The 17,339-nt window shown below is 41.7% G+C and overlaps 1 protein-coding gene across 6 annotated transcripts in view; it reads left to right on the top strand.

The window, feature by feature from the left end:
- The first annotated feature begins 15,448 nt into the window (after positions 1–15,448).
- Positions 15,449–17,339, top strand: part of RAD51 (RAD51 recombinase) — a 44,534-nt gene continuing 42,643 nt past the window's right edge. For 3 of the 6 annotated variants that reach the window (XR_016392119.1, XR_016392118.1, XM_022587448.2), the window contains exon 1: positions 15,457–15,703. The gene's annotated coding sequence lies outside the window, so the exon portion shown is untranslated. Of the gene's footprint in view, positions 15,704–15,758; positions 16,049–17,339 lie in introns of those variants that run through there. The other 3 variants (XM_089907351.1, XM_022587450.3, XM_022587449.3) reach the window with 3 other exon arrangements.

Below are 17,339 nucleotides of genomic sequence, written 5' to 3'. Positions count from 1 at the left end.
TTTTGGGTAACAACCCATGACAAAGAAACAGATAGTGATCTTCTGTAATGTTGTCTGGCCCCAATGCTCATTAGGAAGCCAAGACAAATGACCAGAGAATGGATCTCCAAATCACAATATCATCCTATAGTTAGTTCTTTACTGCAAAAGGTTAGAAAAATGGGTCGAGATGCCACATGTACAGTGCTTTATGACCCTTTGTAAAGTGACAGCAAGCCAAAAACCAGTAAGCATTGGGAAACCGATTCTGCCAATCATAGAGGGCCTATATATCAGAGGGCCCTGTAGATTCAGGACTTCCCATGGGAAGGGCCCAACCTCTTGTACCACCCCCTTACCCAGCACCTCTTTTTTTTTTTCCTTTGGCCACGCCACCAGGCGGCTTGTGGGATCCTATTTCCCTGACCAGGGATCGAACCCGTGCCCCCTGCAGTGGAAGCGCCAAGTCCTAACCACTGGACTGCCATGGAATTCCCTACCGGGTACCTCTTACCGGGTACCAACACCTGACCCTGTTCCGCCTTCCCTGTCAGAAGGGAAGGGAGGTGTACCACCTCCTGCAGAAGTGAAGAAGGGCCTGACCGTTCCCTCTCAAGATTTTTGCCCTCCCCTTCCTTCTGGGCCCTCTGTTTCAGGGGGAACCACCTGAAGTGGGGCTAATTATCAACCTGAGGTTTCTGTTTGCCGCCTCAGGCAGGTCCCTAATGGTGAGGGGGGCTTACAACCATCTATGTCCCCTTCTCTACCTCAGACCTCTATAATTGGAAAGAACATACTAGAAGCCTGAGAGAGGATCCAGAGAGATTCATAGATTTAATAAGTGGAATATTTATGACTCATAACTCTAATTGGGCAGATCTTCAGTCCCTCTCAACCTCCTTAGAGCTGAGGAAGACCAGTGTCCTGTCGAAGGCTGGGGAAGAGGCAGATAAGCAGCACTTAACTCAGCCAACCACCAGATCTGGAGACCAGCAGCGGAAGCAGTCCCTGCCATTGACCCTACATGGGATCCTGTGTTTCAGTGAATAGGGCCTGGCTTGAGAATTACCAGTCTCCCACTTAAGGGGATAAAGCCTTCTTGCCGGAGACCCATTCATTGGGGAAAAGTCAAATATTCAGCAAGAGGCTGAAAACCCATCAGCATTCCTAGAGAGGACTAGAAAATGTCTCCAACAGTATACAACTCTTGATCTACACACCCCTGAGAGTAACCCAGTGGTCAATACTTATTATATCTTAGAGTGCCCCCAACATACGAAGGAAGCTGCAGAAAGTAGCAATGGGCCCAAACACCCCAAACTCCCAGCTGGTAGATATTGCTTTTGGGGTGTTCAACAACCGAGATATGGCTGAGGAAGAAAAGGGGGACAAGAAGCTGAAAAGGCCAGGCACCCTCCTGGCTGTTGCTCTCCAGTTCACCTCAGGTAAGCCACGGGCATCGGATGGACCAATGTGGGTGAGTAACCCCGGCCCCCACCGAGGGACCAAAGTGGGGCCACCAGTGAAGTTGGGGCCCAATCAATGTGCTTTCTATAAGAAGGAAGGGCATTTGAAAAGGGAATGTCCTGACCATCCTCAGAGCAGGAGGGCCACAGAAATCCCAAAGCTCATGATACCCCCAGTAGAGGAAGACTGACAGGGCCTTATAAACCTGATAATATATAATCCCAACCTCCCCAAAGGAGCACCAGGTTGTCTTAGAACTAGAGGGGGAGAAAGTAGAATTTTTAATAGATACTGGAGTCACTTATTCAGTCTGGACCACCCTGAGAGGAAGACTGTCCACACTGGAGTGTACTATTAAAGAGGCATTAGGCAACTTTACTAGGAGGTTATTTTTAGAACAATTAACATGAAAATAGGACCCTCCACACTACTGGACTCCTTCCTATATGTCCCAGAGTGTCCCATCCCTCTGTTGGGATGGGACCTGCTCTCAAAGTTAAAAGCCTCTGTAAGTGTTGACCTAACGGAAAGGCATATCTCTCAGTGGGGAAAAACAGCTTTTACTAGCCCTGGGAGAGGATATAAGAAAGTCTGAGAACGTACCTGCCCATATCTTAGAGAAGGTGAACCCAGATGTATGGTCTCAGGGTTGAGTCGGAAGAGCTAAAAACATACAGCTGATTAGGATCACCTTAAGGAATTCTGATCAATATCCTCGAGGAAAGAAAGCAGTATCCCCTTAAGCCTGAGGCAATCAAGGATGAGTTACATAGGACTGAGTGAACTGGTGAATATGGTTGTAATATTTATGTTTTTTGTCTGAAATATTACTGGCTTTTTTAATCTGTGTTTTCCAGATATAAGGAAACATTTCCACTTAAGCTAATTGTGATTGACAGCAACTTGGTAAATTATACCTATGTAAGCAGAATTGAAACACTTTTCTTTCTACCTAATCCCTCCAGAAACTGGAAACTCTTAGGTTCCCAGCAGCCTGTCAGGTGAACAAGGAAGGTCAGCTCCCAACAGGTGCAGAAATCTCAAGGTATTTTGTGACTTCAGGAAGAGCGGAATTCATCCAAATCTGTAGATATCAAAGGCAGAATCTGTGGCAAGCTCTCGACGTGGCTTTTCTGGCCTTGAGAGACCTTTTAAAGATTCAATCTGAGATCCCTTATGAAAAGTTCCAGCACAGCTAATTGAAAAGACCCTTTATGATCAGTTAGACTTATGTAAATAATCAGGCCAAGTTTATTGAAATTAGACTTATGTAGCAAACAAATTAGTCTTAATTTGGCTATACTGTTTTCCATAGTGGCTGTACCAATTTACATTCCCATTGAATGTAGGAGGGTTCCCAACTGTAAAGTTTAATTAAATTATTAAAAGTACACTCTAAGTTTGTTTCTAAAGCTTATCACAGCAATCTATCTTTAGATGAAGATCAGATGCCCTATGACCTGCAACCAGGAGATTAGGCATCTGTCTCCAATCTAGATAAAAGGATCCTTACCAGGTACCCTTAACTAGCTCATGTGCAGTGAAACTGAAGGGAACTGACTCTTGAGTTCATATTTCCCAATTAAGAAAGGCCTCTGCACTGGACTGGTCTATAGAAAGAACTGCTGACTCCAAACAACATCCACACCAGGATGACAAGAAGACAGCAACAATGGTAGGCAGCTGACCCAAGAATCTGGACTAGGCCTGTAAGACCCATCCTACTAATTTAATCGAACTCTTTAACAAATGTTTGTAACTGCCTATTAATATTGAAAGTTATTGTTTTATTTCTAACCATACTGGGGACCCCAATGTATAGAATGGAAAGAAAATTCTCTAGTGAAGTTGTCACAGAGCCTAAGTACTCATGACATGTATCATTGCTTGCTTTAAGTCTACTGTTAAAAGCACATGTACAATGTTTGTGTAACAATTCGGTATAATTGATAAATGTATAGCCTATAAAAAGTTTTCCCATTAGCATACCTCTGAGCTTGTTCTCTGTGGTCTGATTAGTTTTCCCCCAAAGTGGATAACTAGGCAAATATCTGTATAAACAAAAAGGAGACCTAGCACTGAGTGACATGATGGACCAAGGTGAGGCAGCAACCTCACTGGCACTGAAGGACAAATATTTTGCTCTAGACAAAGATTTGCAAACAAAAGGGGAAATGATAGAAGAAATCTTCACACTGAAGTATGGGTAAGTCATTCTGGCTAATACATAATTAACCTGAACTTTATGCTGACCAGAACCGCCTGCTTTGTGAACTATCAAACATGTATCGTATAACTGCTTTGACCACTAAGGAGGGGAATCATTTGAAAATCCAAATGGAGTGGCTGTAGTTCAGGCATCCAAGGTGGAGCTGGATGGCCGTTGTGAATGTGATTTTTATTCTTTTTTTTTTTTGCCTTGCCACATGGCATGTGGGATCTTAGTTCCCAACCAGGGATTGAACATGTGCCCCCTGCAGTGGGAGTCTTAACCACTGGACCATCAGGGAAGTCACCCATTTTTATTCATTTTTGTTTGTTGTTTTTTGGATGTGATTTTTAGACACATTCCTATATTGCTGTATTTTCTGAACTGTGTCAAGGACACTCACTGGTTCTCAAGGCAGTGTCTGCTGGCAGTTGCCAGCTGGAGACCATCCTTGTGGTCTCCTCTTGTAACTATTAAATTTTTTCTTATTTTGGAAATAGTAACAAATGAGACAGTTCAAGCCATAGCCTCCCAGCAGAAGACACTAGATTCTTTAGCCAGAGTAGTACTGGACAATAAAATTGCTTTAGATTAGATTTTAATAGAAAAAGGAGACATATGTGTAGTGGCCAATAGCTCCTGTTATGTGTATGTTAATAACACATCAGAAGTTAAAACCTCCTTAAATAACATTAGGCAACTGGTTACCTGGCTACAACAAGTCTCCCCAGAAGTAACAGGTACAGACTGGTTTTCAGGCTTATTCTCCTGAATTCCTCAGAGAATGAGATCTACTTTTCAAGGTTTATTAAAGTTCAGGTCGTCACTCCTCCTCCTACTTCTAACTGGGACTATTACACTAAAATGGCGGACCAAGGAACTAATATCTTCATCATACAAGACTAGGTTCCAAGACCTGGAACTTGGGAATATTTCCATCTTGGTGTCCATTCCCCAGCTGAGGCAGGACTACACCCCATTTTAGTAGGAAGTATCCAGAGTGGTTATTGCCCCATTCCCTCAAAGATTTGGGGAAAGTTAAAACAGGAGTGGAGATTGAAACTGAGTCCCCCTAAAACTGAGTTCCACTGCCAAGTTTATGATTAACCTCTCTATCCAAAACTATTCCCTTTTTTGTCGTGCCCCTGTTACCCTCAGGATTGAGGAGTATCAAAGAAATGGGGGGATTAAAACTGAGCAGGTTATGACATAGTATGAGTGTGTTTCATGTTTGGTAATTGCAATCATTGTTGCTTTTGTTGTGGTCATCCATTTACAATGCTTGGTGTCAGTCTATTTATCTCTTGTAAAAATAAAATACAGTGTGTGTGTGTGAAAAAAAATCCAAATATATATGGGTCCTGAGCAGGACCCTGTGAGGCCCTCCTATGTACAAAAGCCCCTTGAGCCCCCCATTTCTTATATGTAGAAAAAGACTAGGCCTTCTCTGAATCCCAAACAGCAGACTCAAGCAGTTACTAATTAGGGGAATGCAGAAGCACAGGAAAAGCAGTCAAGAAACAATAGTTCAGTGATAAAACAGAGTCCTAGTTCCTCCTCAAGGGATAACAATATGTTGAATATATTTGAGTTGTTATGCAGAAACTAAGGCCCCCTGCCCAGGCGGAAAATGGTGACTATGTGCTGACCACAAGTGTGTAGACCCCAGACTGATTAGAACCAGGTTGATGATTGAGATTTCTGAAACACCACCTTGTTACCTTACCACCAACCAGTCAGAAGAAAGTCTATGACCTGATCATGCATGCTGCAACCCTTACCCCAAGTGTTGCCTTTAGAAACACTTTCCTGAGGGACTTACCTGGTGGTCCAGTGGTTAAGACTCTGCCCTCCAGTCCAGGGGGTGTGAGTTCGATCCCTAGTTGGGGAACTAAGATCCCACATGCCAAAAAAACAAAAAAACACTTCCCTGTTTGGGTCTTTTGAGCATGAGTTACCCATTGTCCTTCCTTGGTGCCTTGCGATAAACACTGTTCCTTCCTTCACCACACCCCAGTGTCAGTAAATTGACTTTGCTGCACAGCAGGCAAGTGGACCCTAGTTTGGTTTGGTAACAATAGTACCTCATATAAACGGATACATACATTTTAAATTCATAGGTGTGTTAACCAAGGTTCAGCTGGGCTGTTTTCATGGGAAAACTGGATGCCTATGAGTTTACTGGCTGTGACATTGATTGAAATTCACATCTGATTGAATCTTAAGGAATCATAGCAAAACTGTATTCAGCTAAATCTTGGGGAAATATACTTGTAGAAAGGTGTTTTTTATTTACAACGCATGTCTGCTGCCCAAGGACTCTTTCCATTTTGTCAGAGTACTAGGAAATTGAATTAGTAAGCAACAAATGAGATTGCTTGATACACATCACCTATATAGTATTCTGATTTTTAAAAAATACTTAACCTGAATCTAATCGTGAGGAAGTAAATAACCAAATCCGGATTCTCTGGACAACTGGCTTTAACTCTTTAAAAGTGTCAATGTTGTTGACCTAAAACACACTGCCAGATATTTTTCCAGCAAAAGTGGGTTTATTCTGGATCAGCAGAGAATTGCAGTTCAAGATTTGCAACCATGGTGGGCCACATGGAAGTCCCCACACTATAAGGGAAGGAGAACACATTTATAGAGAGGAAAAGGAAGCTGGGAGGGCTGCAGTAAACAAGGAGTTCATGGCTTTTTGTTGGCTGAGTCCTTGCCAGGAAAGAAGAGGAGTCTTCTGCTTTTTGATGGGCTCTGCTATCAATGCAAGGTTTGAGAGCTCCCCCTTCTGGTCTCCTGACTCTACTTAACTGAGTTTTCTAATTTATTTATTTTTAATTAATATTAATAATTTATAATATCAATAATTAATAATTTATTAGTTTATTAATTTTTTAATGTCATGAAATCAAAACAAAACAAAAAGGCAGGGGAATTCTCCTAGAACACAGGAGACTAAAGAGCCTTTGGAAAGGCAATGCCTGATCCCTGATTGAATTCTGTATTTAAAAAAAAAAAATTCATAAAGGATATTTTGGGGACACTTGGAAATTTGATTACTAACTATATATTAGATAATATTCTTTTATAAATGTTAAATTTCTTGACTGTGATGATAGTATTATGTAGGAGAATGTTCTTATTAGGAAATACATGTCTGCAACTTACTTTCAAATGGCTTTTTTAAAGTATATATGTGGGCGGGACTTCCCTGGCAGTCAAGCGGTTAATACTCCCCGCTTCCACTGTAGGGGGCGCAGGTTCCATCCCTGGTCTTCGAAATAGATCCCGCATGCCGTGCGGTGTGGCCAAAAATTTTAAAAATATATGTATATGTGGGTATGTGTATATATGCATGTGAGAGGAAACAGAGAAAACAAATACAGCAACATGTGCATAGGTGTTTAAATGCACCGTTCTTTCAACATTTCTGTAGGCTTTTTTTTGGCCGCCAAGCGGCATGCGAGATCTTAATTCCCCAACCAGGGATCCAAGCCTGCCCCTGCAGTGGAAATGCAGCAGTCTTAACCACTGGACCGCCAGGGAATTCCCAGGCTTTAATTTATTTTTATTTTTATTTCTTTTTTGAAGTATGGTTGATTTACATAGCCACTGTGTTATTCATTTATTTTTATTTTTATTTTTTGGCCACACTGTGCTGCATGCAGGATCCTAGTTCTCCAGCCAGGGATTGAACCCATGCCCCCTGCATTGGGAGCTCGGAGTCTTAAACACTGGACCACCAGGAAAGTCCCTTCCCAGGCTTTAATTTTTTCAAAATGAAAAATTGCAAATGAAAAGAGGTTTGCTTGGTGGCCAAGTAACTAGAGGTAGTATAGTCCTGAGAGAGGTTTCATCCAGGCTTTAGGGAAGGCTGATCAATCGCTTTTGTTCCATAAGGAAGTATATCTTCCTGCAACTGTTTCTGATGCCAAATTTTGTTTCTTTCCTCCCTAGACTATACCAAATTCTTGCTGGTGATGTACCCCATCCTTTAAAATTTTTCCAAAATGAAAAATTGTATTGTGTTCATTTTTAAAAATCAGACTTAAATCTGTATTATTTTTAGTTTTTGAGTGGGTAATACATTCATATGGCCCAAAATTCAAAAAGTACTGAAAGGAAAGTAAACATGTCTCTTTTAGTCTGCCCCCAGACACCCAGTTTCCCTTCTTGGAGACAACTAATGTTACCAGATTCTTGTCCATCATTTCAAAGCTATCTTGAATACAAAAGCAAACATGTATGCAAGTAGGAATGAGTGAGTAAATATATATTTCTTCTCTCCTTCTTTCTACACAAATAGCACAGCAATACACACTGTCCTTCACTTTGCCTTTTTACTTAACGACATATCTTGATAGGTTCAGATCAATACATAAAGAGCTTCCAACCCATATTTTTCCTTTTTATTAAATCATAATCCACTGGATGGATGTACGATATCTCTCTTGATAAACCTGTAGGTTGTTTATCACCTTTTGCTACTGCAAACTATGCTGAAACTTTGCGTATGTGTAAGTTTATCTGCAGGATATTTTCCTAGAAATGGAGCTGTTGGGTCAAAGTCTAGTTGCATTTGTAACCTTAATAGATGTCACCAAATTGCCCTTTAAAATAGTCAAATCAATCCTACTAGCAATGAGTGCCACAAACTTGCTAATACAGTACATTCCAAACTTTTTGGTGGTATCTCAGTATGGTTTTAATTTATATTTCTCTCATTATGTATGAGGTTGAGCTTCTTTATATATGCTTTAGAGAAATTTTTATGTCCTTTTGTGGGTACTGTTGATAATCTTTGCCCACTTTTCTGAGTTATCTTTCTCATTGACTTGTAGAATGCCTTCAAATATAAAAGAACTCTTTGTGATATAGATTGCCAAATTTCCCCCCTGTTTGTTGGTTTATATGACCTTATTTATGATGGGTTTTGCCATTTAGAAATTTAAAGATATATAATGATGAAATAAAATTCATATTTTAAGGCAAGACAAAAATTTAAACATAAAATTTTTCTCTGCCCTTTCGGGCCTCCTCCTTCCCCTCCAGTGTGCATTGTGCATCTGTATTATGTATTAACCAGACCTCCCCAACAGCAGAAATACCTGCTTAACCATAAAGATCAATTTTTCTTTTTCTGGAACCAGCCATATAATCCTTAGAAGAAATCATTCCTTTCTCAATCCTGTAAGGGATCATGATGAACCACTACCCACACTGTATGTGTAGATGTCTTTGGTGAACTTAATGAATAGAGATTGGTCCAGAACAGACTGGGTCAGATGACCTGGGAAGATACTGGGAGATACTAATGGAAATTCTTAGCTTAAATATTTACTTACTTTATTAATGTTACTAGCTATATTACTTGTATTCTGCCTATTTTACAAGATTATTGTTTTTTGCACTACCAAATGTGTGACTAAGCCTTCAGTAAAATAATAACAATTAGGGAACTTGAAACGACTGACCAAATATATAGGTCTATAAGAGCAATGATTGTAATAGTGTTAACTCTAGATATGGGAAGAAGCCATTTCCTGGACCATAACAGACTAGTAATACAGGCGGTCCAGAGGATTTGGGCTACTGTTAATAGGGCTGAGTCCAGTAATAGCACAATGAGTGGCCTATCGATGAAATCCTCGCCTGACCTGAGAATGAGTTCCTAGCGCTGTGGGACGAATTGGTCATGAAATGCCTCCCATCCTTGGTCAAAATTAAGACACAAAGGGAGGGTTTTGTAAGATAAAGAATGGTGGCCAGGGACTTCCTTGGTGGTCCAATGGTTAAGAATCTGTCTTGCAATGCAGGATATGCTGGTTGGAGCCCTGGTCGGGGAACTAAGATCCCACATGCTGCAGGGCAACTAAGCCTGCGCACCACAACTAGAGAGCCCAAGTGCTGCAACTACAGAGCCCGCACACTCTCTGGAGCCCATGGGCCACAACTAGAGAGAAGCCTGTGCACCACAATGAAGAGCCCACACTCCACAATGAAAGATCTTGTGTGCCACAACTAAGAACCGATGCAGCCAAAAAATAAATAAATATTAAAAAAAAAAAAAAAGAATGTTGGCCACCATCCAGTTCTATAAGATTCCAGTCGTTAGCAGTGCAGTCACTGACCTACAGTACACCCGAGAAAGGAATTCAGGGCGAAGAGCAGGACGAGGCATTTCCTGCTCTGGGAAAACTGGCAGAACTGGCCCTCAGATACATATTTTCTGAAGAAAATTTTATGAACCCAGTTTCTTGCATCTTCCCATACTTAGAAAAGCACTAACACCATTAACTAAGATATCCATTCCTTTCAAATAGCGGTAACCTTCTACCAAAATGTGTGCTTGTTTGCACATACCCCTTTGTTAAAATCACATACATACTGGCCTCCCCCTTTACTTCTTTGGAACAGTCCTCAGAGCTTCTGAAAGACTGTCTCCTGGGTTATAATCTTCAGCTTAGCTCAAATAAAAATTTCTGTTTCTTTCTTAGACTGAATATTGATTAATTTTCCATCAACAATAGTCAAATGTTTCAATATTTTCCTTTATAGCTTTTGTAAGGCCCATGGTTTCTCTTAGAACTTTTACAGTTTGACACTTTATATCTTTGATCCATTTAGAAATTTATCCTAACATAAAGTATGAGATAAGGATCAAAATTAATTTTTTCAGATGGCTATGTGGTTATCCCAACACCATTTAATAAACCCTCTATATTTTTCCCTCTGATTCAAAATTCCTCTTTTATCATATACTAAATTTCTCTGTATATTTGTATCTATAACTGATTGTGGTAGGCAGAACAATAGCCCCCCAAAGATGTCCACATCCTTTTTTAAAAAAAAATTTTATTTATTTGGCTGCACCGGGTCTTCGTTGTGGCATGTGGGATCTTTTAGTTGTGGCATGCGGGATCTAGTTCCCTGTCCAGGGATTGAACCCGGGCCCACTGCATTGGGAGCATGGAATCGTAACAACTGGACCGCCAGGGAAGTCCCAAGATGTCCACATCCTAATTCCTGAAACCTGTGAATGTTACCTTACATGGCAGTAGGGACTTTGCAGATGTTTTGAAGGATCTTGACATGGGGAGAGTATCCTGGATTAGCTGGGTGGACCAGTGTAATCACAGGATCCTTATAAGAGGGAGTCAGGATGTCAGAGTCAGAGAAGGAGATGTGATGAGGGAAGCCAAGGTCAAAGTGATTGTTGGCTTTGAAGATGGAGGAAGGGGCCTCAAGGCAAAGAATGCAGGTGCCTCTAAAACCTGGAAAAAGCAAGGAAATAGACTCTCTCCTAGGACCTCCAGAAGGAACACAATTCTGCCAACACCTTGATTTTAGCCCAGTAAAACTCAGAATTTAGGATTTCTGACTTCCAGAATTGTAAGATAATACATCTTTCTTGTTTTAAGCCACTAAATTTGTGGTAATTTGTTACTAGCAGTGATAGGAAACTATGACACTGGGATAACTAGTCTGTGCCATTGACCTATCTTTTTAGCACAAGTACATTTTAATTATTGTAGTTTTATAATTTGTTTTAATAGCTGGTCAGTTCAGGCCCTTTTATTTCAGGATTTTCATGGCTCTTCTTGCTTTTTATTTTACCATATAAATGTGAGAACTAGCTTGTTCAGTTCCAAAATAAAAACCTTGTTGGTATTTTTACTGAGATCATGTTGTATTAAAATTAAAGATCAACTAATGGAGGACTGCTGTCTTTAAGATGTTGAGTCTTGGACTTCCCTGGTGTTCAGTGGTTAAGAATCCCCCTGCCAATGCAGGGGACACAGGTTCAAGCCCTGCTCCTGGATGATCCCACATGCAGTGGAACAACTAAGCCTGTGTGCCACAACTACTGAGCCTGCGCTCTAGAGTCCACGAGCCACAACTACTGAGCCTGTGTGCCACAACTACTGAAGCCTGTGTGCCTAGAGCCTGTGCTCCGCAACGAGAAGCCACCGCAATGAGAAGCCCATGCACCGCAACCAAGAGTAGCCCCCACTGGCCACAACTAGAGAAAGCCCGCGCACAGCAACGAAGACCCAGTGCAGCCAAATAATTAATTAATTAATTAATTAAAAAAGAAAGATGTTGAGTCTTCTATTACAAGTAGGTAGTATGCTTTTCTGTTTTGTGTCCTTCTTTAATATCTTTTTTTAATTTTTTTATTTTTGGCTGCGTTGGGTCTTTGTTGCTGTGCACAGGCTTTCTCTGGTTGAGGCGAGCAGGGGCTACTCTTCGTTGCGGTGTGCAGCCTTCTCGTTGCAGCAGCTTCTCTTGTTGCGGAGCACAGGCTCTAGGTGCGCAGGCTTCAGTAGTTGTGGCACGTGGGCTCAGTAGTTGTGGCACACGAGCTCTAGAGTACAGGCTCAGTAGTTGTGGCGCACGGGCTTAGTTTCTCCGCGGCATGTGGGATCTTCCCTGGCCAGGGCTTGAACCTGTGTCCCCTGCATTAGCAGGCAGATTCTTAACCACTGCGCCACCAAGGAAGGCCTTTCTTTAATATCTTAAAGTTTCCTTTGATGTACACTTTTCTCATTAAGTTTATTCCAAGATATTTTATATTTTTGTTACAATTTAAAACTATCATCGTAAAGTCAAAACAAATTTGTACAAAAAGTTCAAACCATACATGAATGCAGAGGAAGACAAAGTCATCCAAAAATCTTACTAGAGAGCATCCTTCCACATACTAGTTTCTCTTAGCCATAAAGAAGGGCAGTGTCTGTTGGGTAGGCAACCCACAGTGATTGCCACAAATCCCATTGGGATTTCTATTAGGAATTCACTGATTTGGGAGAATTTTCAACTTTATAACATTGAGCTCTTCTGTGAACATAGTTCTAGAGATCTCTCCATGCAGGTCCTGAACATTTCTTAAAGTTTATTCCTAGACATTTATGGGTTTTGTTGCTACTTTGAATGGGATCTTTTTTTCCATTACATTATCTAGTTATTGTTAGCACTTAATAAAGCTCTGATCTTTTTATATTTCGTAATTAGCTACACTAATGTACTCTCTTATTGTCCCTTAAACTATCCAGGCATATAATCATATCTGTAAATCTTTTCCAAGATATGCATCTTTTATTATTTGTTTTTTATCTTTTATTATTTCATTCTTTTGTTATTGCACTTAGTAGCACTTTTTGCACAATAGTAAATAATAGTGGCAATAGATAATTTTGTTCTTGATTTTAATGAAAGTGTTTCTAACATTTCATTAGCAAAGAGATGATGGCAGCTTGTCTGGGATATCTGTATCTATATATTACTGATCGTGTTAAGCAAATATCTAATTCCTTTTTTACCGTTTTTTCCCCTTAATCAGGAATTTATGTTGAATTTTATTGGATATGTAGGGGAGCAAAACTTGGCACACCAGAATGTCTCTTTGGTTTGTGGGTTGTTTCGAGTTGAAAACAATCAAGGCCCAATCAAGGTCAGGAAATAACTTTGACCTTCCCCCTAATTGCCTAAAACAAGTCCACTCTGTGTTCCATTGTCTCTGCATGGCCAAACAAACATTTATTTGCCAAACGTTTGCTTTTCCATCTGCTTGTGAATTGCCTTCCTCTCTTTTGAAGTCCTAAACCACTACCCTCAACATCCTCTTTTGTCCTTACTAAAGACAGTATTTAAGGTGAGGGTTTCTGCTGTTTTGAGGAGTAACTCAGGTTTCCTGGGTCACTCCCAGCTATACATGTTATTAAAATTTTGTTTGATTTTCTTGTCTTACGTCAATTTAATTCTTAGATCAGCCAGAAGAACTTAGGAGGGTAGAGGAAAATTTCTTTCTCCCTGACAGATGCTTTTCCAATATGATGAAATTAACCATTTGGTTTTTCTCCTTGACCTATTAATATAGCCAATTATAACTGACTTCCTAATATTGAATCGTCCTTGCACTACTCAAATAGATCACTTGGATGTGACATGGGGTTTCCCTTTCTGGATTTCCCTTTCTGTACTCCAGGGTGACTACACTGATGAGATCACTTTTCCTTGAGACGAATTATCAAATTTCTGCTGATTAAGTTTTGGTCTTATTAGAAGTTGCCTCCTTGAGCTTTCAGATAGGTCACTTACATTGTAACTTAGGATATATTCAAAACTTTTCAATTACATATTTATAAATATTCTCATGGATTGCTAATTTAACTGTTATCAAGAAATCTATTTTGTCTCATTTCCGACTTCGTAGTGGGTTGCCTTGGATGAAAAGACATATTTGTTTAAGCAGAAAAAAATGGGAGATCACTGGAACATAGGGGTATCTCACGGACCTCAAGAGCATTAAGTGCTGCTGGGCCCCTGAGAAATTGGAAAGATCTGGAAAGCAGTCAGAATTCAAAACTGTTTTTTTCTGTATGACTCTCTCCCACTTTCTTAGTCTCTAAACTTCTTAATCTTTCTGCAGATGGGGTTTCTCTGGTTTGACATCCACACAGCCAAAGGAATTCCATTTTCATGAAAGGTCGAAGTCATGTATCTTCACTCAGCCAAGAGGGGCTGTGGGTTTGCAGGTGCTCTCAGGAGGAAAGTATGTGAAGAATAGGAGGTGAAGGTGCATATTTCTGGTATGGAAGGCAGTTCACTATTATCCCCAGGTATCATCTATAACCACTAAGGTTGATTCTACCGCCAGAATGCTTCCTGAATCTGTTCTCTCTGTCACTGCTCTAGCTCAGGCCTTCCTCTCTTGCCTGAAATATTGCAAGAGCTTCCTAACAGTTTTTGTAGTCTTTACTCTCACTCTCCTGAAATCTATCCTTCAATGCCACAAGGTAACAGTGTGAGGATTAAACAAAATCTTTATGAATTTTAAAACACTCCACAAATATAAAGTGGTGGGGAACAAAAAACAGGTCTAAGCACATGACTCATCAGGTTAAAAACTTTCAGTGATTTCCCCATTACCTAAAGAATAAAGGCCAAAGCTCTATAATGGTCTTAAGCCTCTTCATAGCCTGAAATAAACGTAATTTAACAGTCTCAGCACCTGTTACTACACTTCTCCTGCCTCATCAGACAACAGTATTCCTTGACCACACTGTTAATTTCCATACCCATGCTGCTCTATCCGCTTATAATGTTTTCATCTCCTCTTCTTCGCCCAGGAAACCCTACCCAACCTTTAAAACCGTAATCAACTTTTAACCACGATAAGATTTACATTCTCAAAATCAATGTCTCCTTCCTCTGGAGTCCTGCAAATCTCCAATAAAGTACCACAGCTTTACCAATATTTCAGTCCTTTCTTCCTCGCCTCCATTATTAGCTCTATGTTCCAGCCTCATCCATCTACTCGAGCGTCCTCAGCTCCACCACCTACAAGGGCCTAGAAAGCCCCTGGCTCCAGAATTTGACTGAGTTGGAGTTCAAAGCAACCTGAAGGGCCAAATACCCCAGTTTAGATGCTTAAGAAACAGATCAAGAGTTCCGAAAAGCCTAGCTATTATCTACAGGTGGTGAGGAGCTAAAGCTGCGTCGCCCTCCCGCGGTGCATATTGGGAGATGTAGTCTCGGACCGGCCCACTACCTCTTGGGAGTTGTAGTCCCCGATCTGGTAAAGGGAAGAAGGACGCAACTTCCAAATTTTGAATTAGTCGTAAGGGAGAAAAACAAGAGGGGAACCCAAAACATCCTGCGAAGTCAAGTTCTTTCGGCCTATCTCGGCCTCACGAGTAGCCGAAGTGGCGGGGAGGCGGACCCGAGAAGGGCGAGGAGACGTTACGTTGACGCAGGCGTGACCCTGCCCAATAGGATTTGGCGGGATTTCCGAAGGCGGCAGACGGAGTGGGTGCTGCCGCCTGAGACCGCGGTCTGAAGAGAGCTGAGACGCGCCCCAGGAGCGTAGTTAGGAGTTGAAAGTCGCCTGGGTTTCGTGCAGAAGGCCGGAGCAAGGGCGTAGAGAAGTGGGGTGCAGGTGAGGGGGTCTGCAGTCCGTCCGGGGTCGGGCGCGCGCGGGTCCGGCGGACTGTAGTCGGAGCGCGCAGCCCGCCCGGGCGAGTTACGCTGCAGGCTGAGGTGAGTGTGAGGCGCAGGCCTGGCCCCTTCCCACCGCGTAAGCCGGACCCGAACCCGTACCCGGACCCAGACTTGGGCCCCAGCTCCCTTAGCGGGCTTAGGGGCCCCTCCATGCCAAGTAAAAAACTCGGATATGGCGGGGCGGGGCGGAGCAGGGTTGTGCCCGGGCTAGTCCGACCCTCGGAGCTCATTGTGGCGAAAATAGAAGCGCATTCTAGAGCTGGGAGGAACCTTACTGGCCTTCACTTGCAACATCCACTTTATGGGCGTGGGCGAGGAAGCCCAAGATCCAGAGAGGTATAGTGACTTAAAAGTCACAGCTCTTAAGCCAGAGCCGGATTTCTGGTGAGTGCCCTTTCCGTTACACAAAGTTTGGCTTACAGAGTACCCACCTCCAGTTGCCAGTAAGGTATTTGCGTTTTTTAATGCGGAAGACCGTTCAAGTGATGTCTAGGGAATGATCTCTAGTGAGATTTGTTGTTTTTTCTTAAACTTCTGAAGTGAAGTGTAATATACAAATAGAAAAATGCACAGATCGAAAGTGTTTACAGCTCCATGAATCATTACAAAATGAATATATCTGTGTAATCACCACTCAGGTCAAGAAATAGAATGCTGTCAGCACCCAAGAAGCCTCCCTTGTGCCCCCTTTTCTAATACTCTCCCTTTTCCCCAGAGGTAACCACAGTGTTGACTACTAACACCATTGTCTAATTTTGCCCGTTGTTGAATTTTGTATAAAGGAAGACTATATATTTGTGTCTGCCTTTGCTCACCATTTTGTCTGCAGGTTTGTAAATGTCTTTGCATTTAGCAGTTCTTGTTCCTATGTTGTATTCCTTATTCATTATACCTGTGGCGGATATCGGGATTGTTTCTAGTTTTAACTTGTATGAGAAAGGCTGCTGAGAAAGAATATTCCTGTATACATTTTGGTGCACACGTGTATGCTTTTCAGTGGGTTAATAATACAGAGTAGTGAAATTCCTGGGTCATAGCATTTGCCTATCTTCACCTTCCATATTTAATACCAGTTTTCTAAAGTTGTCCAATTTACACTCAAACCAGCAGTGAACGAGTGTTTAGTTGTTCCACACGTTTGCTAATACTTAGTATTGTCAGTCTTTTAAATTTTAGCTATTACCTTGTTGGGGTTTTTTTATTATTATTATTTATTTATTTTTGGCTGTGTTGGGTCTGCGTTTCTGCACGAGGGCTTTCTCTAGTTGCAGCAAGCGGGGTGGGGCGGGCACTCTTCATCGCGGTGGGCGGGCCTCTCACTATCGCGGCCTCTCCTGTTGCGGAGCACAAGCTCCAGATGCGCAGGCTTAGTAGTTGTGGCTCACGGGCCTAGTTGCTCCGAGGCATGCGGGATCTTCCCAGACCAGGGCTCGAACCCGTGTCCCCTGTACTGGCAGGCAGACTCTGAACCACTGCGCCACCAGGGAAGCCCTACCTTGTGGTTTTAATTTTAATTTTCCTGATCATTAATGAAGTTGAGCATTTGTTGATATGTTTATTAGCCATTTGGGTATCTTCTGTTGTGCAGTGCTTGTTCAGATCTCTTGCCGATTTTTCTATTGGGTTGTCTCTCTGTCTTGCTGATTTGAAGGAATTCTTTGTATATTCTGGTTAC

This window comes from Delphinapterus leucas, chromosome 2, assembly GCF_059928025.1.
Source record: "Delphinapterus leucas isolate spDelLeu-1000000601 "Yukka" chromosome 2, BTC_Dleu_Yukka2, whole genome shotgun sequence".
NCBI classification, from domain to species: Eukaryota; Metazoa; Chordata; class Mammalia; order Artiodactyla; family Monodontidae; genus Delphinapterus; species Delphinapterus leucas.
Note: the sequence above shows the minus strand (reverse complement) of the source record. Positions and strands in the feature narration are given on the sequence as shown.